We start from the raw sequence: 27,943 nt of genomic DNA on the forward strand, positions 1-27,943 counted from the left end.
GAAGTCTTCTGGAACCATGCAGTGAACACACAGCAGGCTATGGTGCCCTGTGGCTTCCAAGGACATATCTCCATCTTGGCCAAAGGAGTGAGGTGGCTAGGGAGGCACCAGCAGGGGTGAGAAGGACCTTCACCCTAGCCTCCTTGCTTCCCTTCCCCGGTGCAGAGCAAATGGTGCTAGATGAATGGGCTCCCACTCCCCCACCCCACCATCTACATTTAATAGTTCTTGGTTTATTTGTACAAGGAAGAAATAAAACAATACAAACTTTGTAACCAGAAAAGCTTTTGGTAACTGCAGTCTATACATTCCCCATCTTTCAGAAGTTCCAAAGCTCCAACAAAGGGAAAGGAAATCCCATTAACTAGGAATGGAAGCCCCAGCGTTGGGCTTGTCTCATGTGCCCTCAACCGTACCCTGGCCCAAATCAAACTGACCATTCCTTCCTTAGTGGGTTTACGCCAAATCCCATACATACAAAGTTCCTATAAGACTTGCAATTACTTGTTGATATACTTGTCTTCCTCCATGGAAGTCGAAGAACTGAGGGCAGAGATTGTGTTTTATTATTCTTTTTATCACCAGCACCTAGCATAGTGCTGGACCCGGTTTCTGCTGAATAAATGTTGGCTGGATGAATGATAATATAAAAAAGAACTAGAACCAAGTAGGAACAGAGTAAAGTTAGTTTCCTTCCATTTCACAAACAATAAGACTTGTTAGTGACCCTCATTGCTCCCTTCTCTACATTGTGGGATTCTTTTAAAATTTACCTTGCTTATTCGGCAAGAAAAGTCATTTCCCTTGATGGAAGTAGTGCCAGATTCATGGAGAGATCCAGGGACAAGGACTAACTACTCTAGAAGAAATCCAAACAAGTATTTTATTGCCCAGGGGAAGGAGCATGGATTTCTTTCAGAGAACACAGGATCTGAATGCAGTTTAAGTTCCAACTCTAATATTTATCAGCTGGGCGAGACCTTGAGATGGGAAAGATCTCTGCGCCTCAGTTTCTTCATCTGTAAAATGAGTAGCATATTAACGCCACCGGCCCCGCCCTCTCGGGTATTCAGCCATGATCATGCTTGGTATAGTGATATTATTAACACAGCGCCTTTCAGAGGAGGGTAAGTAGTCTATTGCTTCTCTTGCATGCAGTATTTCCTAAGTGAATAAGTGAATGAATTGTGATAAGGGAGGCTAGCAATCTCGAAAATCCCATTCCTTGGAATCTTTTCCCTCAGCCTGATCTATAGGAATTGACTTATACTTTTGGCCAGAGTGGGTCGCATCATCTATTCCTACTTGGATAGGTTTTCTGCCTACTCTCCAGTGCTTATTAATGAATTTAAACACAGTAACAAATGATCCTGCAAAGTGGCTAGAAGCAGGTGCTCTGGAAATCAGACTTGAGTAATACAATGCTCGGCTGGGCAGAACAGAGCCCTGTTCCAAAAATCCTGGGCCAGGAGCACTGTACTGACCTTACTAATTATTTCTGCCTGCTGTCCTTCATGTCCCACAATTCTTTGCTCTTTTTTTCCCCAAATGGGAGAATGACCAATATTTTAAGACTTAAAAATTTACAAGACCCAATCTATTCGAGGGATCAAAAGGATTTAAAAGGAAAAAAAATGGATATTCCAAGTCTCTCAGTGGCAAGCGCTCCTTGAATTTGACCAATCCTTTCTAACAACCCCCCTTCCACTCAGTCATTCCTCCCCCTTCAACCTAATCTAAGTACACAGAGCTGCAGCAAACCACCGTAAAAGTAGAAGTATTTCTAAAGACATCATCTTTTACGTGGGAGGGGTGAAAGTTTTCCTACTTGCTGTTCCTATATAGGAGATATACGAATTTGTGACATATCTAGCTGCTCCCTAAAAGAGGGCTGTGCCCTATAAATCACATCCTAAGCACCAACCCCTTTTTGTGCACAGAGAAATTGCTGTGAGTCAGGGGCTGCTCCAGAGCACATGCCCTCCTGTTCACTTGTCATCAGAGATGTTAACATCTCTGATTAATTCATATACCCCTTATATTATTCCTCATCTCTTTATCCTTGGCTCTCCTGTTCTACTGCAATGTAAAGATTCTTACCGACCTGCTATAGTAATCACCACCCGCTGACTACACACCCCCCGAAACCTAGTGAAATTGTTTAGCGATGCCAACCGCGCTTTTAATTTGCAAGACATCAGACACAGAGGTAATTTATACCAACATCTGTTCGTTTTTGACTTCTGAAACAAACTCACACATGCTGCTACAAAATCCCATTAGGAGTAGGGAGACAGCCTTCTGCTACTATTCTGTATTCCTCTTCTACACAGACACACACAGACACACAGACACACACACACACACACACCCCTACCAGTAGGGTTTATAATGTAAATGTGTTTTACTAAAAAACTCCCACCAAGGATTTCAAATCTCTTTGGGCAAAAACCTTTAGAGAAATCTATGCTTGCTGACAGAGGACAGTAAGGTATTTCTATGTCCTCCTGCCTAGTTCCATCCCTTCTTCCCAACAGTTACCACTTGGTGTAATTCTTGCACTAATGACCAGGGTAAGATTACATACTCTTCAGCTTGGCACTTCCAATTCCTGCCTTCTCTCCTGCTTCTCTTTTCCCACAATGTGTTAGAAGACGATCCTGGGGACCATAAAGTTGCTAGAGAAAGTTTTATCTGGAGTTAACACCATTTCTTAACTAATTTCTGGTTCTGGATTGATTCTCTAGGATTACAAGATTCAACAGGAAGGCAACACTGCTACCACAGTCGAATCACTATGCTCAGAGGGATCCACTGGTCATCAGCCACCAGTGTATGCTCTGCAGAAGAGAAGCATGACCTCCACGTCAAGTCACGATTTACAGGCCCTCCTATGCTGGGCACAGACCACAAACTGAGAAAGCCATAGTCAAGACTCTCACCAAAGGGTGAACATGTGAACTGCTGCTCAGTGTGGGACAGGGGACACATTTAAAGACAGCAAATGGATAAACTATAATCAACTTCCAGGTTGATGCAGTTTCTATCACCCCTTCATAGTTTCCCTAGGGCTGTCAGGTTCACAGCAGCTGTAAACACCTGGGTATACTTTAGAGAGGTCAGGGCTGAAGGGAGGACTCCATCCTGCTTGCTGTGAAGGTGGTGTGTGCTTTAATGTAATCTCTTCTTTAGACTCTCCAATTCCGCCATCCTACATTTAGCCTTGCCTCTGGCTCCCTTTCCACAATGACTATCCCCAAACTGTCTTCTCTGCGGTAAATCTTCCGGTGGCTGGTTGAAAAAGATTCAGTGGTACAGACTGATTTCTCACCAGTGAGGGCATGAGGGATTACCAGAGGCACCCTGGTTAACGAGATTGGGTGCAGAATCTCTCACGAGACCAGCCCTCTATGCCGGGGCTTTGCACCTTTCGCCCATGACATATGGGTTTCATTATAGAAAGATTTTCCAGATTATAACTTTGAGGCAACTGCCTGATAAAATTCTGCTTGGCTTTAATATAGGGAACAATGTAAAGATTAAGTAACTTTTAATGAAATGGAAGAAACTCATAGCATTTGGTTTGCAGTTCCAATGCAAACCACTTTAAATATTTATATTGTGCCTCAATATAATTAAATCAATATAAATAAAAACATTAGCGAGGCGGATGGTTCTCTCATATCCTGAAAAGCAACAACAGGCTGTTTAGGAGACTCTGAGTGGCCAGGAAACAAAGGAGACAGTATAACGCTGTGAAAAGAGCAGGGCATGCATGTATTTATTTATTTATTCATTCATTCATTCATTTATTTTGGCTGCGCCGTGCAGCTTGCAGGACCCTAGTTCCCTGACCAGGGATTGAACCCGGCCCCCCAGCAATGGAAGCGTGGAGTCCTAACCACTGTAACACCAAGGAATTCCCAAGAGCAGGGTTTTTAGCATTGGACAGGCTTGGATTCAAACCCCAGCTCCTACACTGAGCCTGAACCACTGCGGGCAAGTCACCCAAGTCATCTCTCTGTGTTTCAGTCACCTCATCTGTTCAAGATGGGATTAATACAAGGGTCACACAGGCATTCTGTAAATGCTAGCTACTGTATGACTCTTTCTTTCATATCAAATAAGAAGTTTATTTAAGCAACAAGATACTTGATGGGAAAATTATCTAGGATTCATTTCGTTTAGAGTAATTTATCCCTGCTTCAAGACATATTGTCTTACACGTAACAGCTATGTACAAAAAAGTTATAGGGCTTCCCTGGTGGCGCAGTGGTTGAGAGTCCGCCTGCCGATGCAGGGGACATGGGTTCGTGCCCCGGTCGGGGAGGATCCCGCATGCCGCAGAGCGGCTAGGCCTGTGAGCCATGGCTGCTGAGCCTGCCCGTCTGGACCTGTGCTCCGCAATGGGAGAGGCCACAACAGTGAGAAGCCCGCGTACAGCAAAAAAAAAAAAAGTTATAGAACTGCCCTGGGTTTTACAGTGATAAAGTGAAAAACATTAAAATTCTCCAATGGAACAAGGTATGCAAGGATTTTTGTTTGTTTGATTTCTGTTAAACAGTGAGAGCAAAATAATTTACTTGAATATGAAAGACAAGGACTGAATGAGCACGCCACTAATGGAGCGAGGGGGGACTGTTACAGAACCAGAATTCTGCCCCAGTTGTTGTCAAGCAAAACATAACACTGGTCATTTAGCTTAAAAAAAAAAGCCAATATGCTTGTGTACACCAGTTACTTCAACTACAATAAAGACGTGAGGAAGGGGTATATGAAAGAATAGAGAAGTCCATACTGTAGTAGTCAGGATGTGGGAGACCCAAACTGCAGTCTTCTAACTGCGAAGGTCTTCTTGGTCTGTGGGAACTGAGATCTGGAGTAAAGAGCAAGTTCCCTTCATAGCAGACACCTCCTGTCTGCTGCTGGAACACACTGACGGCATCTTGGCTACTATAGTATGGATTTCTCTGTTCTTCCATGTACCATTTCCTCACTCCTTTACTGTACTTAAAGTAACTGGTGATGTACACGAGCATATTCCCTTTATTTTTTTTAAGTCGAATGACCAATGCTATGTTTTGATCGACAACAACTGGGGCAGAATGCTGGTTCCGTGACAGCGCCCCCTCCTCCACTAGTGGCATGCTCATTCAGCCCTTCTCTTTCATAATCCAGTAAGTTATTTTGCTCTCACAGTGTGTCTGTTTCATGAATTGGCTGCCTATTAAACTGGAATCTGACCTACCTCATTGACAAACCCTGTCATTCACAGTAAGCCTTCATTAGTTTACTAAGTGGCGTATGCTTAATCTTAATCTGTGCGCCACAGAACTGTCCAGCCCCGCCACCTTCAAATTAACATGATCATTGTTCTTAGCCTTGGCTCCTTCCTTGGGTTTTCCATCGGTCATGGGAAACAACAGAGCCTCTGCAGCTGCCATTTCACAGAAGAGAAAAGGTACCAGGTCAGTACCGAATGCGCACACAAGCAGCACCAGGAGTGGCAAAAAGAGGATGAACTATTTATTTTTTAAACGCTTTCAAATGTAAAACAAAGGGAAACATGCCTGACTTGCATCTGTGTAACACATATACTCTGGAGGTTCAAACCTGGGTGCTAGTTAGAGGCAGCGACCTTCCTTAACTACACCAGCAGCTTCTTCTAGCAAAAAGGAGCACATAAAACCCTAGTTCGTTTGGTTTAAATCAATGTGCTAAAAGGTTATCTATTTAACTAGATTTATAGAAGGTGTTTTGTAGAAATGATGCCATTTGTTATGATTACAGTTTTGACTTTTTTTAACAATTATTTTTTAGTTGAAGGTGTTCTAATTCTGCTGAGGGACCTCCTAGTCATGAGTGTGTGCTATGCAGAAGAGAAGCATGAAGGGGATGGATGAATAGTTAAGTTAGTCACGTACAGAGCCTACCTACTATGTACTAGGTATTAGGGAAAATTCAAATAAATGAGAAGTGGCCTTTGAGATGGAGCTATCTAGCTGTTCACAGGTACCTTAGTACATCAGAGGAGAACAAAGGAAACCAATGTGATTTACAGGGCTGATTTCTCTCTCACAGGAATGAGAAAGTTTTCCTGTCACTCCGGCATAGGGCCGGCGTACAGCAGAGCAGTTCCAGGCAGGCCCCCAGACTGAGATTCTTCACCATGCTCCAGTTCAGACCTCCACAAAAACCTATCACTAAGTGATCAATAATTCAAGTCCAGGACTAAGCACTTTATAATGCCTCTGATATGAGAGTGGCTGGCGCCACTGTCAAGAGCAGAAGGTGCTATGAACTGAGCATGGTGTTCCTGGATGAGAAGGAACTCTCTTGGGACCTCATTTGAATACTTGGTGGCCCTCAGAAAATGGTGTAATTGTAATATGGTCTACTGACCATTCTCAGTCAACTCTTGTGGGAGAGTCCACTCAACGTAAGAGTTTATGGTAGAGGGACTTCCCTGGTGGTGCAGTGATTGAGAAACCGCCTGCCAATGCAGGGGACACAGGTTTGAGCCGTGGTCCAAGAAGATCCCACGTGCCGCAGAGCAACTAAGCCCATGCACCACAACTACTGAGCCTGCACTCTAGAGCCCGCAAGCCACAACTACTGAGCCCGTGTGCCATAACTACTGAGCCCATGTGCCACAACTACTGAAGCCCAAGCGCCTAGAGCCTGTGCACCGCAATGAACACCCAACGCAGCCAAAAATAAATAAATTTAAAAAAAAAGATTTTATGGTAGAAATCTCACTTTTCTCTAAAATATGTAAAATCAGCATTTGAAGGCAGACAGAACAGCCTTAGGCTTTTGCCCAAAATTCTTTGAGAATGAAATAATATCTAAGAAAAAAACAGTCTGGATGCTACATCCATGACCAAACTATCATTGACTATGAAAATCTTCATCCTAAGAATTCTCAGAAAATCCTTTTTGGGGCACACTTCCCAGATTCTCTTTCTATTCAGTGTCTTGTCTCTCTAACATGACTTTTTCTTCTAAAAGAGTGGGGTGGCTAAGAACTATGTTCTCTCCCGTGAATTCAGGAAAAGATAATTTTATATCAAACATTTTTTTTTCAATTCATAGCAAGGGCCACTTCCAGAGAATGTTTTATCCAAGAAGTAATATAAAAAAGAAAAGCCAGGACTCAATGTACAGTTAAATGCATTTGGACAGTTCCAATATGGAAAATAATTTTAATGGCTTTTCACAACAGGGGGAAAAAAGGACAGAAACATCCAGCCAACAGATTTATTCTCAGAATATAAACCATCAAGCGGGAACATAAAATACGGGAAGTGTCATCCATGATGCCTGAAGGCTGAAAGAAGTAGAAGAATCTTAATTGTCAGGTATTTGAAAAATGCTGTATTCAGGTGAAAGCCTATGTTTCTCCATCAACTCTCCTTGCTCTGCCCTCTTTCAAGAGCAAAACAAGACTAGATTTCAAATATTCAATCCTTTTTATCATCCTTCTCCCTACTAAAAAACAAACCAAAACAATAAACAACAAACCCCAAAGATTTGTGTTCAAGAAATGAGACCTAAAAACTTCTTATTTGTATTTTGTTTCCTCTTCAGAGGGCCTCACAGGCCTATTTCACTTGGTTCCACTTCCAAGGGTAAACTCAGTTGAACGAACAGCAATGAGATCAAAGCAATGGATTAATACACTCGGGGCAAACTTTTATTAAATACTCATAAATTTTTGCAGAACATTCATTCACACTTCAGGGCCTTCACGTAGTAATACATCGTGGTGAAACACTTATTGTGACCAAAGGCTAGTAGCTTCACACAGTCTTAATTTCCTCATTCATAAAGTGAGTACAGCAATAATAATCTATCATGTAAGGTTAAGAAAGAACTAGTCAAATTGATTTCATCAGGACACAAAATATTTTGCCCCAAGTCAGAGTAATTTATTCACAGGCAATATCCCACTCCCAGGAAAATCAGACCAAGATCACAGTATAGATGAATTTCAAAGGACTTGGATATTAAGAAAATCCTCCTGCTTGGAACATCCCCACCTCAAGGTGCTGGCAGCAGCAAACGTCTACAGAGGATGGAGGCCCCAGTCTTCTTGACCCAAAGGGCAGGGAAAGAGTTACATCTTCACACTGCGAAGCCAATAAAAACCTCTCTTGATTATAATTTAGATAAGAACCACTGGATTGAATAATAATGTCTGAAACTCCCCTGGCTGTTTCACCTTGAGACGTCCATCACTGGGTTAAACATGATGCTAATTGCATTTGGATTGATTAATTTCTCTCACTCCTGTCTATTCGAATAACGCTTAACAAAATAATCATAGCACCCAGAGCCAAATCTTTTCCGTCAAAGGAATGAAGCCATCAGAACAGGCAGAGATGAAAGAAATGAAGATGACCCGTAATTACAGCTACGGTGATATCATTACCATATTATACGAAATGAGTGTGGGGGGGAGGGGGAGGAGAGGGAGGAGGGGCTGAGATTATTTATTTTTTTTAATGAAACGCTACGATCTAAGAATACAGATTTGATATCAAGTGGAACACAGAGAAATATAGAACTTTAAAAAAATACAAATCTTGCTCATGAAATTGCAAAATCCGACAAACACTGAGGCCCAAGATACATCAAATGTCTTGGGCTGTGAGCAGGTATTATTCATGCCACTATTTTTTCACCACAATATCACTTTGCTTATGACTTACATGGAGATAGAAGATGCTGTCTTGATACCACAAGCACTCCTATAGTTACTGGAGAATTTTTCTTTAAGCCAGGAAATAAGATCATTTTATTGTAATTTTGTTAGAGGTGGCCTTGTTTGTAAAATTAGAATCTGACTTTTAACTGCAGGTAGTTCCAGTTTAAGACACCAAAGAAAATGTCTATGAATCTTCACGCATGGTTCATCAGACAGTAGTATGGACTTAACTCACCAGAAAGGAAGAATATATTTCCCTACTTTCTTGTTGTTTGATATGACCTTTTAATATATATGATATAGAAAAACCTATGATCGCATAGGATTTGAACTTTGGTCTGAATCTATCACTTATTAGATGGTGATCTCTGGTAAATTATGCAGCCTCTTTGTGCCTCAGTTCCTTCATCTGTAAAATGGGGGATTAGTACCTACCTGAGTGGGTTGTATGAGACTTAAGACAGTACATTTAAGTCCTCAGTAAGTGCTGGCACAAGAAGAAATTTCCCCCTAAGATTAATTTCATGGCCATTTACAGAGCCTTGAACGTGTTTTTGTTTCTGTTTTGGTCAGTCTGCGAGGCATGCAGGATCTTAGTTCCCTGACAAGGGACCTAACCCACACCCCCTGCAGTGGAAACACCGCGTCTTAACCACTGGCCCGCCAAGGAAGTCCCTTGAATGTTTTGGTTATTTCATTTAATGAAGTTATTTCAAACAGACACTGTAAAGTACCTTGAATATAGATTTTAACAAATATTTGTGAAATAAATAAATAGGATACTTAGAAGGTGCATTATTCTAATAGGCTAGAAATATCTGGGGGATATTTTTGCTACAGTATTTTATTTTTAAAATTTTATTTATTTTTTAACATCTTCATTGGAGTATAATTGCTTTACAATGGTGTGTTAGTTTCTGCTTTATAACAAAGTGAATCAGCTATACATATACATATATCGCCATATCTTTTCCCTCTTGCGTCTCCCTCCCACCCTCCCTATTCCCACCCCTCTAGGTGGACACAAAGCACCGAGCTGATCTCCCTGTGCTATGCAGCTGCTTCCCACTAGCTATCGGTTTTACATTTGGTAGTGTATATATGTCCATGCTGCTCTCTCACTTTGTCCCAGCTTACCCTTCCCCCACCTGTGTCCTCAAGTCCATTCTCTAGTAGGTCTGCGTCTTTATTCCTGTCCTGCCCCTAGGTTCTTGGTACGGTATTTTAAACAGAGAACCATCACTAAGTTGAAAACAATAAAAACAGATACTGAAATTGTTTTAGTTAGCTTGGACAAGAAGACATGTTTTTCTATTTTGTTATATAACAAATACTCCCAAAGAAAACAAGCGTATGTATTCTGAATTTGTAATCATTCAGTAGTAAATGTGAACAGTGCTTTAAAAGAAAAAAAACAAAACACTGTATTTCTGCCAGGTTAAAACAAGAGTCTAAACCATTTACTATGTTAACTCGGTATTCTCTGCTTTCTTTCTGGTTAAGAGAGGCAATGTATACAGTAAAAAGGATTTCTCTTATCTGGCTTTGGAATTAGATGGGTCTAGCCTTGATTCAAATCCCAGCCCCCCCTCCCCCCCATTTACAGGTGTTAAGACTTTAAGCAAATTATTTTTATGAGCATCAGTTTTCTCATTCATAAAATGTAATTATAAAATAGACTTTGCAGTCTTGTGAGATAAAATGAGGTATGAAAATCCTTTATATTGCCTGGTGTATAGTAGGAAAGTCTATAAATGGCAGCGTTAATCATTTTTTTAATCTGTCAAATCTCAGTTCAAACATCACCTTTTCAAAGAGGCCTTCTGTGGCCACCCTATCCAAAGTGAGTCCTCTTGGTTACTTTCTTTCATATCAACACATTTACTTCCTTCACAGCACTTACCAAAATCTGAAATTAACTTTGTTTCTCTTCATGCTCCTTGAAGTTCTACAGAGCCTCCTGCTCTATCCCCAGCAACTAGAACAATACCAGGCACATGGGAGGTGGTCAACTATATATCTATTGAAATAATTTATTCATATATGAGGAAAGAGGAAATCTGCTTCCTTTTCAATTCTTAATTCAATATTGTGCATAAGAAATTTTTGTCCTAGTAAAATTACCTATGTTTTTGACCCAGCAATTTTACTTCTAGGTAGCTACCCAAAGATACACCAGCAAAAATATTAAATAGAGTATTCATATTCCTATTCATTTCAGCACTATCTGTAATAACTGAAGATTGGAAACAACTCAAATTTAGGGAAGGGACTCCATACTACAGAGTACTGTGCAACTGTATGAAGGAATGAAGAAGAGACCTATATATTGCTATGGAGTGATCTCCAGAACATACTGCTGAGCAGAAAAAAAGCAAGGTGCAGAACACTATGTATAGTATATTACCTTATGTGGAAAATTAGGACATGGAGAAATACATAGGTATATTTACTTATATTTTCAAAAGAAATAATGGAAGGATAAAGTTTAGTATTTGTTTTTACTAATAAAGATGGTTACCTAGAAGAGGAAAAAGAGAGGGGGTAAGATAGAGGTGGAAGGTAGACACTTTGGATGCACCTTATTTTATGCGTTTTACTTTGGGACACCATATAAATATTTTATACATTAAAAAATTCATTAAATAGAAAAATGGCAATCTCTAAAAGTGGAAATAAACTGAAAATAACTTGAATCTCTAAAATTTGGCAATAACCACACAGTACAAAAGTTTAAATAATTCTAAAGGACATATTCTGACTATATATCCCTACAAGTACATAGCCTAAAGATATAAATGAGGCACAGAGAAATCTTAAATTGCATTCAGCAGTCTTGTTGTTATATGTAGTTAGTTCTTTTGATGCTAGTCTCATTGTGGGTTAAAACATAAATAATTATGTTAGTTATTAGAGATCAAGATTTCCAGAGTAAAAGACATACTATTATAAAATCAAATACATTGTATATGAGAAAAGAATCTAAAAAAGAATGAATATATGTATATGTATAACTGAATAACTTTGCCGTGCTCCTGAAACTAACATAACGTTGTAAGTCAACTAAACTCCAATAAAATTAAAATTAAAAAAAACCCCGAATACATTAAGTTAAAACCCTTAAACATCTTTTTTTTTTTTTTTTTTGCGGTACGTGGGCCTCTCACTGTTGTGGCCTCTCCCGTTGCGGAGCACAGGCTCCGGATGCACAGGCTCAGCGGCCATGGCTCACGGGCCCAGCCGCTCTGCGGCATGTGGGATCCTCCCAGACCGGGGCACGAACCCGCGTCCCCTGCATCGGCAGGCGGACTCTCAACCACTGTGCCACCAGGGAAGCCCCCCCCGCTTAAACATCTTTAATTTGAACTGGGCATATTGGTAGGAACACAATTTCTTTTTCTCTTAAAAAACAAAACAACAACAACTCATTTACTAACCCTGTCCATAGAAAAAGCCCAGAAGCAATGACAGTCCAGTACCAATTAATACTCTTAGTACTTAGATTTCTACTAAAACGAAGATTTCTACTCCTAGGGTTCCTTGGAGAAATGGATAAGATTCTAAGTCTGAAGTAAATGAACAAGGAATATCTTGACACGCTGAAAGGAAGGAAGTTACCAAAGATTACTAGGCTCATGTCAAATGACACAGAAGTCAGCATAAAGCTGAGTGTCAAAAACAATAATGATTATAGTGCTCAGAAATACATTAAATAGTATTTTAATGTATTATATTTAATATAATATTAATATAATGTATTATATTAATATAATGTATTAATTACATCAAATTAATATTATATCATAATACATTATATTAAATATATTGTATTATATTAAATTATAATACACTAGTATACTGTATTATATTTAATATATTTAATATATTATATTTTACTATAATATTTCTTAAAAGCCCTCAGTCACTTCAACTCATTTCATGTTCTGAAAATTGGTAAGTAAAAGGGGGGAAAATCAAGCATTTTTTCTGCCTTTCCTCTTTGGACCACATTTCAGGGAAACCAAATAGTTGCTGATTTATTAGAATAGTAATCATCATCATTATTATTATGGAAAGAATGAGACTGATACCACCCAAACCCACTGATCTTCACTGAAACTGGAACAAATGAAGGTCCTGTGTTTCATACGCAACAATAGCAAGTACACTTATGAAGCATTCTTGCCAAAAAGACTGGCTCCGAACCCACTTTATTCTCTAACTCTACTAGATTACAGGAAATTTGGGGGAAAAGAGGACGATGTGGAATGCTACCACCATGAGAAAAATCATCCAAATTTAAAATGTGGGAGATCCTCCTGGACAAACAACCCAGTTTCTTCAGCAATTAAATAGCATGGGGCAGGGGGGATAACCTAGAAAAAGAAGAGTGTGCTTATAGAGAAGATTAAGTGACTGAAGACTGATGTCAATCAAATGCAATGTGTAGACCTTGTCCAGATGTTGACTCATACAAACCAACTGTGGAAAACACAATTTTTAACCAAACTGGACATGGACTATAAGACGTTACTAAGGAATTATTATTTTATGTTGTTTGGTGTAATAATTGTGTGTTTTTTAAAGGCCTTCTTGGTTAGAGATACATACTAAATTATTTATGAATGACATGGTACTAGGATTTGCTTTAAAATACTCCAGCCAACAACACAACCACAACAAAAAGTGTGATATAAGGGGGCAGAGATACAACAAGAATGGCAGAAAGTTGACAATTATTGAAGCTGGGGATGGGTACGTGGAGTTCATTATAGCATTCTTTCTAGTTAGTATATGCTTGGAAAATCTCCATAGTAAACAGAAAACTTCACCAAATGCTTCTCTGGAAATACAGCTTTTTCTCATTATCACTACATATCATAATACAATGAAGAGTAGGCCAGGGAACAGAGATGGGGATAATTAATTCTGCAGAGGACTTGGAAATGGATGGACAGGAAAAGCTGTAGAAAGGGGGTGACTTTTCATGTCATGAATGTTTATTTCCATTGTTAAATTCTTTGGATGAGGAACAAATTACACATGACCAAACAATCAAAAGCAGATTACATATTTTTTAAACTCTGCCAAATCTAACTCAGGTTAAGCCTAATAATAATAAGCTGCTGCCTTCCAACCTTTCTTATTTAAGAAATCATACAGACAAATCTAAGAGCACAATTTTCAATTTATTCATAAAATAGCTATGAGGGAAGCTCTCTGGTTCAACATTTTGCTTCTAAAAAATTCTTTGGGAGGTGGAGAGAATGAGTCTTTGGTCACTCATTTATTTATTTATATAAATTTATTTATTTATTTATTCTTGGCTGCATTGGGTCTTCGTTGCTGCGCGCAGGCTTTCTCTAGTTGCAGTGGGCGGGGGCTGCTCTTTGTTGCGGTGCGTGGGCTTCTCATTGCGGTGGCTTCTCTTGTTGCAGAGCATGGGCTCTAGGTGCGTGGGCTTCAGCAGTTGTGGCTCGTGAGTTCTAGAGCACAGGCTCAGTAGTTGTGGTGCATGGGCTTAGCTGTTCCACAGCATGTGGGATCTTCCTGGACCAGGGCTCAAACCCATGTCCCCTGCATTGGCAGGCAGATTCTTAACCACTGTGCCACCAGGCAAGTCCAAGTTACTCATTTATTGAATCTTCTCATAAAAAGTTTTAGGGTTGCTACAGCAGAAATTAACTCATTGTAAATCAACTATACTTCAATAAAATTTAAAAAAAGAAAGCTTTAGGGTTGGTAGCAAGCCTAACTTTAAGGCTGAGGCCAGTCCAATAGCTAAAAGGAATAGCCTAATCTAAACAAAGTTACAAAAGGAATAGCTTAATCTAAATGTTCACTAGTCCAGTTAACTTTCAGCTAGTTTTTCCTCATACTATCAACAACTGTGAATATAAATGACCTCAATAATCCTACTTCACTTTGATCACTCTTTTACTTCACAGATGACGATTTATCCAATTTTAACACAAATTACTTGTTCTACCCGATAATTTGATTTTTAATTGTTGGCATTGTGGTTTCACATATGTATGGTTCATGTTTTCAACTTGACCAGACAATAAGTTCATCAATGGTAGACACTTTTAAAGATATTTTCCCTAAACAGACTTGGAAAAAATACCCAATATATAGTATTTATCCAGTAAGACTTAATTTAAAAATCCTCTTTTTCCTCTAAAATAATGTAGTAGTACAAATGTACAACAATTACTGTCTTCACTTGATTATGAATTTCTTTTAAAACCACATCACATCAAGGTAAGAACTTGATCGTATGACGTGTCTACTTAGGAAGTCATATTGAGATAGGCTGGGACCTGGGACCTTTTACCGGAGTGCTTGCACCTGGACTAACATCTCTTTGAGTGACAGAATACAAGGAAACTATAAGGGACTAAAAACAACTGCACACGTGCACAGTTGGGGCAATTATGATCAAAAGGATTCAAAAAGGCCACAAACCAACTGCCATTTCTGAGGTGCTGAGAGCAAAAGCAGGGCACTGTGCAGGATCCCTGTACATGGCACCACTAAAGGGGTGGGCAGATCACCTAAGCTACACCTCCTGCCCAACCCATGGACCCACCCCTGTTGTTACCCCTTTTAAGGACCCAAGCAGCTCCTCTCAGAGAAAGAGCAAGAGTACCTGTCTCTTGTTTTCACTCCCTTGTACTGCAGCACGAGCCCCAATAAAGCCTTGACTGGAATTCTCATCTGGCCTCTTATCAATTTCTATTGAATAAAGAGTCCAAGGGCCCAGGTCCATAGCAATATGGTAGTGGTTATTTTCCTTGTGAGTAGAAATTACAGCTAGTTAACCTTTTTTTCAAAATATCCAGTTTTGATGTTTCTGAAAAACCTTATTTACAACATTTGTGAATTATTAACATAAAAGAATTAGAACACAAAAATATCCACAGCCAGAAAATTATATTATACTGTGTATAATAGTCTGCTTCATTGAAACTCCAGAGTTTAACCTATACATAGTTAACATAATAATAGGCATGTACTGAATGAAAAAAACACTCTTTCATTGATAGTACAGGTCATAATTTAGGATCTTAAAAACAACTTATGTGTGGTCAATACGGCAAAATATAATAGAAGGGGAAATATGGTTAGATACTATATAAACATTTACTATAATGCTTAATAATTAAAGTTAAAATATCTTTTTCATTAATTTTATTTGCATTCAAACCAAAAAAGAAGCGAAAGTGAAAAGAAGCATTTTATAGATGCTAGACCACTGGCCTCAAAATCAAAGGTCAGAGTTCTAAACTAGTTTCATCAGCTAGTCAACAAGTTCTAACTGCTCGCCCATTACATACTCTTATGCTTGCAGATAATGAGACACCAAGAGAGATCAACCAATCTTCCTTAGAGAAACCCTCCCCTCCTTTGGGCACTAAAGTTTGCTCATCAACAGCTTAATTGTGTTCTGTGTGGATACCTGTAGAGAGCTTTGCAATTATGGAGTACTTTTTTCCCCCAAGACCTTAAAAAGAAAGTTAGGTGGGGAAATCAGGAACAGATCCTATTTCAATATAGTAGAGGTTTTCAGGTAGGTTAGTTAGCATTTATTACCTGTATCAGTGGTTCTCAAGGAGTGGTCCCTAGACCAACCACATTAGCGTCACTTTGGGAACACGTTAGACATACACATTGTCAGGTCTCCATCTCAGATCTACTGAATCAGAAACTCCAGAGGCAGTTCTAATTCATTACTACAAGAATTACTAATAAAATTTTAATTTTATGAAAATTATGATCATAAAGCATATTTCTTACCATAAAGTTAAAAGTAGAAGAGAGGGGCTTCCCTGGTGGCGCAGTGGTTAAGAATCTGCCTGCCAATGCAGGGGACACGGGTTTGAGCCCTGGTCTGGGAAGATCCCACACGCCGTGGAGCAACTAAGCCTGTGCGCCACAACTACTGAGCCTGCGCTCTAGAGCCCACAAGCCACAACTACTGAGCCTGTGTGCCACAACTACTGAAGCCCGTGCACCTAGAGCCCATGCTCCACAACAAGAGAAGCCACTGCAATGAGAAGTCCACACACTGCAATGAAGAGTAACCCCCGCTCGCCGCAACTAGAGAAAGCCTGCGCACAGCAACAAAAAATAATTAATTAATTAAAAATCATATTAAAAGTAGGAGAGACTATCTGCTCTATGAGCAACAAAGGGAGAAATTAAAATTCAGCCAAGGATTAGAATTTTTACCAAAACTTCAGCTCTACCTCTAGTACCATGCTTAATGTTAAGGTTATAATATAATCCTTAACCTTCCTTGAGAATCTGTCAGAAGACAGACTGGAAAATAAATAATTATCAAGTCATGTCATCCAAGCTATAAGAGGAGTATATAACACATTATGAAGACAGACACGGGGATAATTAATTCTGCAGAAGGTTTGGGTTGGATGGACAGGAAAAGCTTTAGAAAAGGAGTGATATTTGAACTGACCCCTTAGGAATATACTATCTAGGAACACCCCTGCAAGCTAAGGACCACTCCTTTTGAAATGCTTTCCGCTAGGCCACTGGTGTAAAATGCAAGTGAACATTATGAAATAGATCTTAAAATAAGCTTTAAGTACCCTCTTAATTCCCAGCATCATTTGGGATTTCTTGTGGATACCAAAGTAGTATAAGAAATGGCCCTGCTTTAAGAAGTTAAATCACAAAGAACAAATTTGATCTATCCAAAATTTGGCAGAAACTAAACCAATTATAACTATTCACCATATTTGGTTAAGCAAAAAGCTATGACAGTCAACAACCAAACAACAGTTAAGTCAAGTGACTTGCTCCTAAGTCGTTTCTTTTTGTAGATTGACGTTTTTGCAAGATATTTTTTAAAAACGGAGACAGCTACCATGCTTTTATTTTAAAGGCTTTATTTAAATGCTTTTATTCTTATTCAGAAGAAATAATTTATAAAGTCCAGGGTGGAGAATAATATCCTAATGAGTTAAAAATCCTGTGCTTGTAAGATCAACCTGAAATAATTCCATCTAAAAACCACGTTTTAGTTTAGTTTATAAATTTATTTATTTTTGGCTGCATTGGGTCTTCATTGCTGCACGAGGGCTTTCTCTATTTGCAGTGAGTGGGGGTACTCTTCGTTGCGGTGCACGGGCTTCTCGCTACAGCGGCTTCTCTTGTTGTGGAGCACGGGCTCTAGGCACACGGGCTTCAGTAGTTGTGGCTCTTGGGCTCTAGAGTGCAGGCTCAGTAGTTGTGGTGCAAGGGTTTAGTTGCTCCGCGGCATGTGGGACCAGGGCTCGAACCCATGTCCCCTGCATTGGCAGGCGGATTCTTAACCACTGCGCCACCAGGGAAGTCCCTAAAAACCACATTTTAAATCATTTTTTTCCTCTCTATTTATGTTGATTTTAATAAACTAGCATTCCTGTAACCAAACATACCTAACACTCATTTTTTTGGTAGGAAGAAAGGCTATAAAGGCTAGTTTTCATAATTTGCTAAAAAGTTTATTTTAAAGACTATTTATTAAGTCCCTGGTACTCTCTAGTTCTGATTTGATTTAGGGGTACTATTTCTAATAAATCCAGAGTTGAGTCAAAGGCCAGAAGACAATGTGAATAAAACACTTAAATAGTCCTACCATTAATCACATTCTTTGAACTGCTTTCTTAATGATTACCCAAGTGCAGCTTGAGTTACTGGGTACATTCACTTCATCTGTATAATCAGTGATGTGTCTTTGAGGCTAAATGTCAATACAGAAATGAATTTCTATGTGCCAGAAACATTCTATTCTTTCAAAGTTTCACTCTATGCAAAAACAAAACAAGAATATATGACCGAGATTAAAAATAACAACAAAACAGAGGTTATGACCTATTGTTGTCATTTAGCCATGACAGTCAGCCAACTGTAACTGGATTCACAATAAGCCATTCTTCTCCATTCCAGCTCAAGATATGAAATATCAAACTCTAGAGTCCTTTAAATGGAATCCAGTACTGACAGTGATGAAAGCAAAAAGGTTTATGTTTTTGCTTACCCAGTCAGTTTCTGAGTGACTCAAAACGACAAATGAGAGACCAATAAATGGTTGTTACCTGTAAGTTTAGCAAAATGTATTTAGATCACTGGGTGATATATATTGTACTCATACTAAGTTAAAACTATATCCAGGGTATTCCAATGCAAAACTTATAATATACAAACACACCCCCACATCAAAAGAAAGTTTAAAATGATGATGACACAAAAACTTGCACACAAATGTTCATAGTAGCATTTTCATAACAGCCAAAAAGTGGAAATTCCCAAATGTCCATCAACTGATGAACAATGTGGTATATCCATATAATGGAATATTATTTGGCAATAAAAAGGAATGAAATCCAGAGACAACAAGTAGGTTAGTGATTACTTAGGGCTGACTGGGGAGTGGGAAGTGGAGTCAGGGGAATGGGAGTGGCCGCTAATGGGTATGGGGTTTCTTTTTGGGGTGATGGAAATATTCCAAAATTAGATTGTCATGGAGGTTGCACACTTCTGTGAATATACTAAAAACGCACTGTACACTTTAAATGGATGAATTTTATAGTATGTGTAAAATATCTCCCTAATGCCCTTTTTGTAAAAATGGGTGATGTGTAGAGCTGTGCAAAAATTAAATGCAGAAGAATAAAAACTCCCTTGGACTCAAGTGAAACCCCTGATAAAGAGTCTTCGCACAGGGAAGATACAAGCTAACAGAACCTGGGCTTCTCCACTGAAGATATAAGCATCCAGTTCTTACCTCTACCCTGAGGCACAAAGAAAAATAGCCCTTTCCTCCTGGACTTGTTCTTGCTAAAGAACTAACTGAAAATCTAACTAATCAGCATTCTTGATAAAACTGAGTGTTGGGACATTACTGCCAATATACTTCAAGAGAAAATATACTTCATAAATTCAATTGTTCAAATTCAGATTAAAGGACTTCCCTGGTGGCGCAGTGGTTGGGAATCTGCCTGCCAATGCAGGGGACATGGGTTCAAGCCCTGGTCCGGGAAGATCCCACATGCCAAGGAGCAACTAAACCTGTGTTCCACAACTACTGAGCCTGCACTCTAGAGCCCACAAGCCACAACTACTGAGCCCGTGTGCCACAACTACTGAAGCCTGCATGCCTAAAGACCATGCTCTGCAGCAAAGAGAAGCCACCACAATGAGAAGCCTGCGCACCGCAACAAAGAGTAGCTCCTGCTCATCACAACTAGAGAAAAGGCCGCGTGCAGCGACGAAGACCCAGCGCAGCCAAAAATAAATAAAATTAAAAAATAAATTCAGATTAATATCAGAATTTGTATTTATGTACTTTTTGAAAGGAAAGATACTATATATATATATATATATATTTTTTTTTTTTTTTTTTATCCCGGACCGGGGCACGAACCCGTGTCCCCTGCATCGGCAGGCAGACTCTCAACCACTGCGCCACCAGGGAAGCCCTAAGATACTATATTTTGAATTAAAATAAGTATAGTACTTGGATTACTTAGACACTATGAATAATTATTTGAAAAATGTTCCTTTGTTTAATGACTAAATATTCATCCCAGGAAGTCAGAATGCAATTAAATTTAATATAAGTAGATTAGATTAATGCAAATGCATTAAATGCAAAAGCATTTAACAAAGCTATGTATTTAAACATATCAAAATCCATGAAATGAAAGATTAAGATTTCTATGAAAACTAAGTAATCCTCAGTATATGTAAATAATTGGGTAAATGTAATAACTGAATTATCAATCCTAACTCAGATCACAAGCAATGAAGTTAATTTTATTTACACAAAAGCATTTAATTGTAGGCTTTCCATGTGCTCATTATTGTGCTATTCTCTCAAGATAAGAATAATACTGATGGTTCCGTTTTTTTTTTAATTGGTTCATTCAATAGGTACTTATTGAACACAACTTCATATAGGATTAGTAATGCTCACTTTTTTGTATTCACATTTTGAAGAGATTAAAAGATTGAGAAAATCAGTACACAAGTTATTTGTATAGTATAATTTCTCACAGGGGCCATAAAATTGTCACACTAGTTACTTGGTTGCCGTTCAGTCCTGTGTGGCTTTTTGAGTAGGATCATTTTCTGATCTGAACACATTCTTACATTCTTAATATATCGGTGAAGCAGAGTTCTCACTTGTTCTAATTAGCGCCATCCTTGGTGCTGACTTGACATTACGCTTCTTACCTCTTACTCAAAACAAACTGTACTCTGCTCCACACATTATACAAAACCTGCTTAGTCCTAAATTCCACCTGACTGGCATCACTGTAATGTTAACACATTTATTACACATTGTTCAAAATTTAGAGCTCACCCAGGGAAGAGTCTGTGCTGCTGAATGGCTAAGAACCACAATGGCTAACATTCCTGAATGGTGATTATATGTTGGGTACTATTGAAAGCACTTAACACATTATTATTTAAAATCATCACAGTATCCTACAAATAGGTGCTGTTTATCACTCCCATTTTACAAATGAGGCACAGAGAGGTTATATAATTTGCTCAAGTTTAAACAGCTAATCAGTGGTTGAGACAGGATTAGAATCCAAGTGGCCTTAACTCCAGAGCCTGCTACAGTTATTTCCCGATGGTCCCTGACCTAAGAGAGTTCACAGACTATAAATATATACATCATTAATAATATAAATTGATATTGGCTGTAATAGAGGGATGAACAGGAGCACAGAAAAAGGGCTAAGGAAGTAGACAAAGTGCTCCAGGGAGAGGAAATAGCAATCTGTATTTCAAACATTCCAGGTATAAACTTCCCGAGAAATGTGATTTAAGTTTGTTTTAAGAATTAAAATGAAAGACACATGAGATACTCGGTCTAAATCCACTTTCCAAATTCCAGGTCTATGTCAATACAGACTTTACTCACATAACGACTGTTCATTACTTTTTAGAAAACTTTAAAAAAAATTTTTTTGTATAATGGCTTTTTTCCTTCTAATTCATGACATTTACTTAGGTTTTCTTTAATGTCTGTCAATAAAGTTTGCAATTTTCTCCATAAAGGTTTTACAAAATTTTTGAGAGATTAGACCCTTAAGTATCATTGGGAAGGTTATCTTTTTTAAAAAAACATGTTATATTCTAATTGTTTCTGGTGTTTAAATACAACAGGCTTTTGTTTTTATATAATGGTTTTATAAAAAGTGCTATTTCAACATTGGTGCATTCTGTTCAACACTGTCATTCTCCAGAGAACATCACATGGACCAAATGTGTATTGTCTGCCATGTTTGAACGAACCCCAAACATTTGCTTTGTGAATGTATGCCAACCAAGAGGGATGAAGGGATAACATTTCATCTATAATTCTTTAAAATTTCCATGTGATTGAAAGTGCTCTCATGTTTATGCTATGACTTTATTTTCTTTTTTTATTTTTTTTATATGACTTTATTTTTAACTGCAGTTTGAGTGCAAGATAATTTAAGCCCCCTAAAGCTTGAAAAATTAGTGAAGTAAAAAAGTGCAGCACGATGCTCCTTCCAAAAACCAACTCTCTCACATCCACCTCCACAACTACCACCCTCTCAAATCTTTTCTTCCTTTGATAAACACAGTAAAGCTTCATTACATTATGTCTGTTATACAGTCTGTATTTATTTACTTCTAAATTCTTACTACTTAAGCTTGTTTTCACTGTTCAGTTGATATATTTTTCTACCTATGAAATTTGTTTGGGTATCTGTTGGGATGGAATGCATCATAGTTTTTCCTACTAAAAGTAATAAAAATCTTTTTCATTTAATGGCAGAATTTTTCAGAAACACAATAGGTAGGAAGAAATGGGTATTCAAGTACTGGTCCTATGAAACACGTCTCTTCAGGAAATGTGTTGCCTCTCCTACAAATCCAAAATCCTCCTCCTAAAATCCAAACCAATCCTCAACTAATTCATTCTTTGAAAAGCAGTTTTCTTGATGTATAATTTACATACAATAAATTGTACCTATTTTCAATCACAGTTTAATGAGTTTTCACAGACATTTAAAATTGTGTAACTGCCATCATAATCAAGATATAGAATATTTCTATCAACCCCAACTGTTCCCTTGTGCCCTTCTGTAATGAACCCCAATATCACCCTAGTCCTAGGTAATCACTGATTTACTTTGTCACTATAGATTGGATTTGCCTTTTCTAGAATTTCATATGAATAAAATCATATACTAGGTACTCTTCAGCATAACATTTTTTTATACCCATCCATATTGCTACCTGTATCAGTAGTTTGTTACTTTTTAGTATTGAGTAGTATTCCATCACATGGGTATACCACAAATTGTTTATCCATTCACTGGCCAATAGATGTTTGGGATGTTTCCAACTTAATGGTTATTATGAATAAAACTGTCATGAACATTTGGTACAGTCTTTGTGCAGATATATGTTTTTATTTATTTTGAGTGAAAAATCAGGAGTGGAATTGGTAGGTTATATGGTAAACATATGTCGAGCATTGTAATTGCCAAACTTTTCCTAAGTGGCTGTCCCACCAGCAATGTATAAGTTCCCATTGTTCCACACCCTCCCTAGCACTTGCTATAGGTCTGTCTTTGATTCTAGTTATTCCAGGACTTCCCTGGTGGCAGAGTGGTTAAAAATCCGCCTGCCAATGCAGGGGACACAGGTTCAAGCCCTGGTCTGGGAAGATCCCACACGCCACGGAGCAACTAAGCCCATGTGCCACAACTACTGAGCCTGCTCTCTAAAGCCTGTGAGCCACAACTACTGAGCCCGCATGCCACAACTACTGAAGCCCGTGTGCCTAGAGCCCGTGCACCTAGAGCCCGTGCTCTGCAACAAAGAGAAGTCACCGCAATGAGAAGCTTGCACACCGCAATGAAGAGTAGCCTCTTCTCTCCCCAACTAAAGAAAGCCCACGCGCAGCAACGAAGACCCAACGCAGCCATAAGTAAGTAATTAAGTAAATAAATAAAATAAAACAAAATGTTAAAAAAACCCTCACAGCGAGTGGTGCTCTAACTCATGCTTGGATGAAGCTTATTTAACACGTGTATTTTCTCCGTAAGGCACATCATAGCCTTCTTGGACTTAGGAACACTAGACAGTACTTCAGCATTATGCTTAGGGCCATTCTAAATCGCAAAATCAACAAAAATAATAAAAATACTGGCACTAAATAGGCCATGGAAAGGAAGGCACAACACCATTTTGTTTGACACCAGCTGGGAACACACATGTTGGGCAGCACAAATTTTTGCCACCTGGTGCATATCCACAAATGACCATAAAAGTACTACAAATATTGGTTTGGGGGTTATAAATTTTAGTAAGTAGGTGAATCTGCAAATATAGAATCTGTGAATGAGGATCAACTGCATATATATTGCAAATATTTTTTCACAGTCTGTGATTTGTGTTTTCATTTTCCTAACGTCTTCTGAAGAGCAAAGGTTTTCTATTTTGATAAAGTACAATTTATCACGTTTTTGTTTTATGGCATATTCTCCTGTGTTATCTAAGAAGTCTTTGATTATCCTGAGGATGCAAAGATTTTCTCTTATGTTTTCTACTAGAAGTTTTAGGGTTTCAGCTTTTATATTTACACCCATGATCTATTTTCAGTTCATTTTTTTTAATGATGTGAGGTAAGGGTCAAGGTCCATTTCTTCCCACATAGATATTCAGTTGTTCCAGCACTATTTGTTGAAAAGACTATCCTTGTACTGTTTTGGCACTTTTATCAAAACCCAATTGACTACATATATATGGCTGTATTTCTAGACTCTTTATCCTGTTTTATTCATCTCTATGCCTGTCTTTATGTCAAAGCCAAACTATCTTGATGACTGTAGTTTTACAGTAAGACTTGAAAGCAGGTTGTGTAAATCCTCCAACATTGTGGGGTTTTTTTTGTTTTGTTTTGTTTTTAGTTTTTTGGCCACACCGTGCAGCATGTGGGATCTTAGTTCCCCAACCAGGGATCGAACCCATGCCCCATGCATTGGAAGCATGGAGTCTTAACCACACGGACCACCAGGGAAGCCCCCAACATTGTGTTTTTTGTTTTCAAAATTGTTTTGGTTATTAGGTCCTTTGCATTTCCATATAAACTTTAGAATCATTCAGCTTTCAATTTCTCAAGAAAGCCTGGTAGGATTTTGATTGGAATTGCATTGACTATACACAGATAAATCTAGAGAGAACTAACATGATAACAATATTCAGCCTCTGATCCATAAACATGGTATATATCTCCATTTACTTAGATCCTTAATTTCTCTCAGCAATGCTTTGTAGGTTTCAGTATACATGTCTTACACACATTGGCTAAATTTATTCCTTAGAATTTCATGTTGTATTTGTTTTAAAAAACTCAGGTACCAATTGTTCATTGCTGGTATATAGAAATAAAATTTGATATTTGTACTTTGTGTTCGGAAATCTTGCCTTAATTCACTTATTACTTGTTTTAGTAGCTTTTTGGTAGATTCCTTAGATTTCTACCTAAACAATCATGTCATCTGTGAATAAAGACAGTTTTGCTTTTTCCTTTTCAATATGTATGCCTTAATTTCTTTGTCTTTCCTTATTTTACTAGTTACTCGATCATGATGTATTATTACTATTTTGTATATTGCTGGAATGGACTTGTTAATATTTTGTTAAGGATTTTTGCATCTATATTCATGAGGTAATATCTGTAGTTTGATTTTCTAATCTTTGATTTTGCTGTTAAGATAGTGCTGGCCTCCCTCCTCTATTTTCTACTAACTCTTCATTAAATGTTTAATATAATTTTGTATCTATATGAGATGATGGATGCTCACTAAACTTGTACTCAATCACTTCATGATGTACGTAAGTCAGATCAGTATGTTGTACACCTTAAACTTATATAGTGCTGTATGTCAATTATATGTCAATAAAACTGGAAGGAAAAATATGTTTAATAGAATTTATCAGTGAAGCCATCTGGGCTGAAGTTTTGTTTGTGAGAAGGTTTTAAATTACAAATGTAATTTCTTTGTTAGACGTAGAGCTATTCAAGTTTTTCATATCTTCTTGAGTCAATTTTGAAAATTTGCATCTTTCAAGGAATTTGTCCATTCCATCCAAGCTATCAAATTTATTGGAATAAAGTTACCTTATTATCCTTCCACTGTCTGTAGGATATAAAATGATAACCCCTCCTTTCATTTCTGATATTGGTAATTTGTGCCTTCTTTCTTCTTTTACTTGATCAATCTAGATAGTTATCCACTTTATCTTTTCAAAGAATGAGTTTTTTGGATTCATTAATTCTGCTCCTATCTTTTGATGCATTGACCCCTTTATCATTATGAAAAGCTACTCTTTCTCCCCGGTAATATTGCCAGTTCTGAATTCTACTTTGATATTGATATAGTCACTCCCGCTTACTTTTTACTAATGTTTGCATGGAACACCTTTTTCTATCCTTTTATTTTTAGTGTATCCATGTCTTTATATTTAAGTTTGTATTTAGCATATAATTGAGTCTTATTTTTTATCCAATATGATAATCCCTGTCTTTTAACTGATGTGTTTAGACCATTTATATCTTTTCCCCAACTTTATTGAGATATTATTGACATATACGTAAGTTTAAGGTATGCAATGTGATAATTAGATACATGTATATATTGCAAAATGATTATCACAGTAAGGCTAGTTAACACCTCTATCTCCTCACATAATTGCGATTTTGTGTGTGTGTGTGGTGATAACATTTAAGATCTACTCTTTCAAGTATATTCGATCATTTATAAATATTGAATAATTGATATGATTTCATCATCTTGCCAGTTATTCTATTTGTCCCATATGTTGTTTTTTCCTTTTTTTCCAGCCTCCTTTTGGATCAACAAAGTATTTTTTAGTATTCCATTATAGTTTTACTACTGGTTTATTAGCTATGCCTTGAAAGTCCTTAAACACTTCTTGTAATGTATGTTTCCTGGAGACAGATTATCTTGGTTTTTGTTTGTCTAGAAAATGTTTTATCTTGCCTTTATTCTGAAAGAATATGTTTGCAGGACAGAGAATTCTAGGTTGACAGATTTTTTTCCTTTCAGTATTTTAAAGATTTCATTCCATTACCACTGGTTTGCATATTTTCTGATGAGAAGTCTGCTTTCATTCTTTGTTCCTTTATATGTCCTTTTTTTTTTTTTTTGCAGTACACGGGCCTCTCACTGCCGCGGCCTCTCCCATTGCAGAGCACAGGCTCCGGACGCGCAGGCTCAGCGGCCATGGCTCACGGGCCCAGCTGCTCCGCGGCACGTGGGATCCTCCCAGACCAGGGCACGAAGCCGTGTCCCCCATCGGCAGGCAGACCCTCAACCACGGCGCCACCAGGGAAGCCCTATATGTCTTTTTTTTTTCTGCCTGCTTTTAAGAGTTTTCTCTTTATCACTCAACAATTTATGATATGTCTTGGTACAGTTTTCTTCATGTTTGGGTTTCACTGACCTTCTTTGTATCATATTTGGAAAAATTTTGGCCATTTCTTTCCTTTTTTTTTTTTTTTTTTTTTTAAGCCCTGGCCATTTATTTTCTTAAATACTTTTTCTGGCCTCCACCTGACTTTTCTTGGGACTCCAATTACCCATATGTTAGACTGCTTGATGTTGTTCCACTGAGGTTATGTAATTTTGTTTCAATATTTTTCTCTTGGTGCTTCATTTTAGGTAGCTTATATCCATTTCTATAGTTTCTATTGCTATTCATGATGAGCAGAATTGCTCCACTAATTCATCTTATTTATTTTATTTTTATAGATTTATTTTATTTATTTATTTATTTATTGGCTGCACTGAGTGTTGCTGCACATGCACTTTCTCTAGTTGCGGCGAGCGGGGGCTACTCTTCGTTGCCGTGCGCGGGCTTCTCATTGCGGTGGCTTCTCTTGTTGCGGAGCACAGGCTCTAGGCGCACAGGCTTCAGTAGTTGTGGCATGTGGGCTTCAGTAGTTGTGGCTCGCAGGCTCTAGAGCGCAGGCTCAGTAGTCATGGCGCACGGGCTGAGCAGCTCCGCGGCATGTGGGATCTTTCCGGACCAGAGCTCAAACCCATGTCCCCTGCATTGGCAGGCGGATTCCCAACCACTGCACCACCAGGGAAGTCCTAATTCATTTTTAAGTGAGTGAAATTCATCTGATTTTATGTATATCAT

General features: G+C 38.2%; 1 protein-coding gene and 1 pseudogene across 2 annotated transcripts in view; both read right to left on the reverse strand.

The window, feature by feature from the left end:
- LIN52 (lin-52 DREAM MuvB core complex component) overlaps positions 1-27,943 on the reverse strand; it is a 115,714-nt gene that overhangs the window by 2,864 nt on the left and 84,907 nt on the right. The gene's annotated exons all lie outside the window — the stretch shown is intronic.
- On the reverse strand, positions 2,779-5,414 carry LOC112394848 (small ubiquitin-related modifier 2 pseudogene; annotated as a pseudogene).

This window comes from Neophocaena asiaeorientalis, unplaced genomic scaffold (genome assembly GCF_003031525.2).
Source record: "Neophocaena asiaeorientalis asiaeorientalis breed wild unplaced genomic scaffold, Neophocaena_asiaeorientalis_V1.1 scaffold49, whole genome shotgun sequence".
Classification (NCBI taxonomy): Eukaryota; Metazoa; Chordata; class Mammalia; order Artiodactyla; family Phocoenidae; genus Neophocaena; species Neophocaena asiaeorientalis.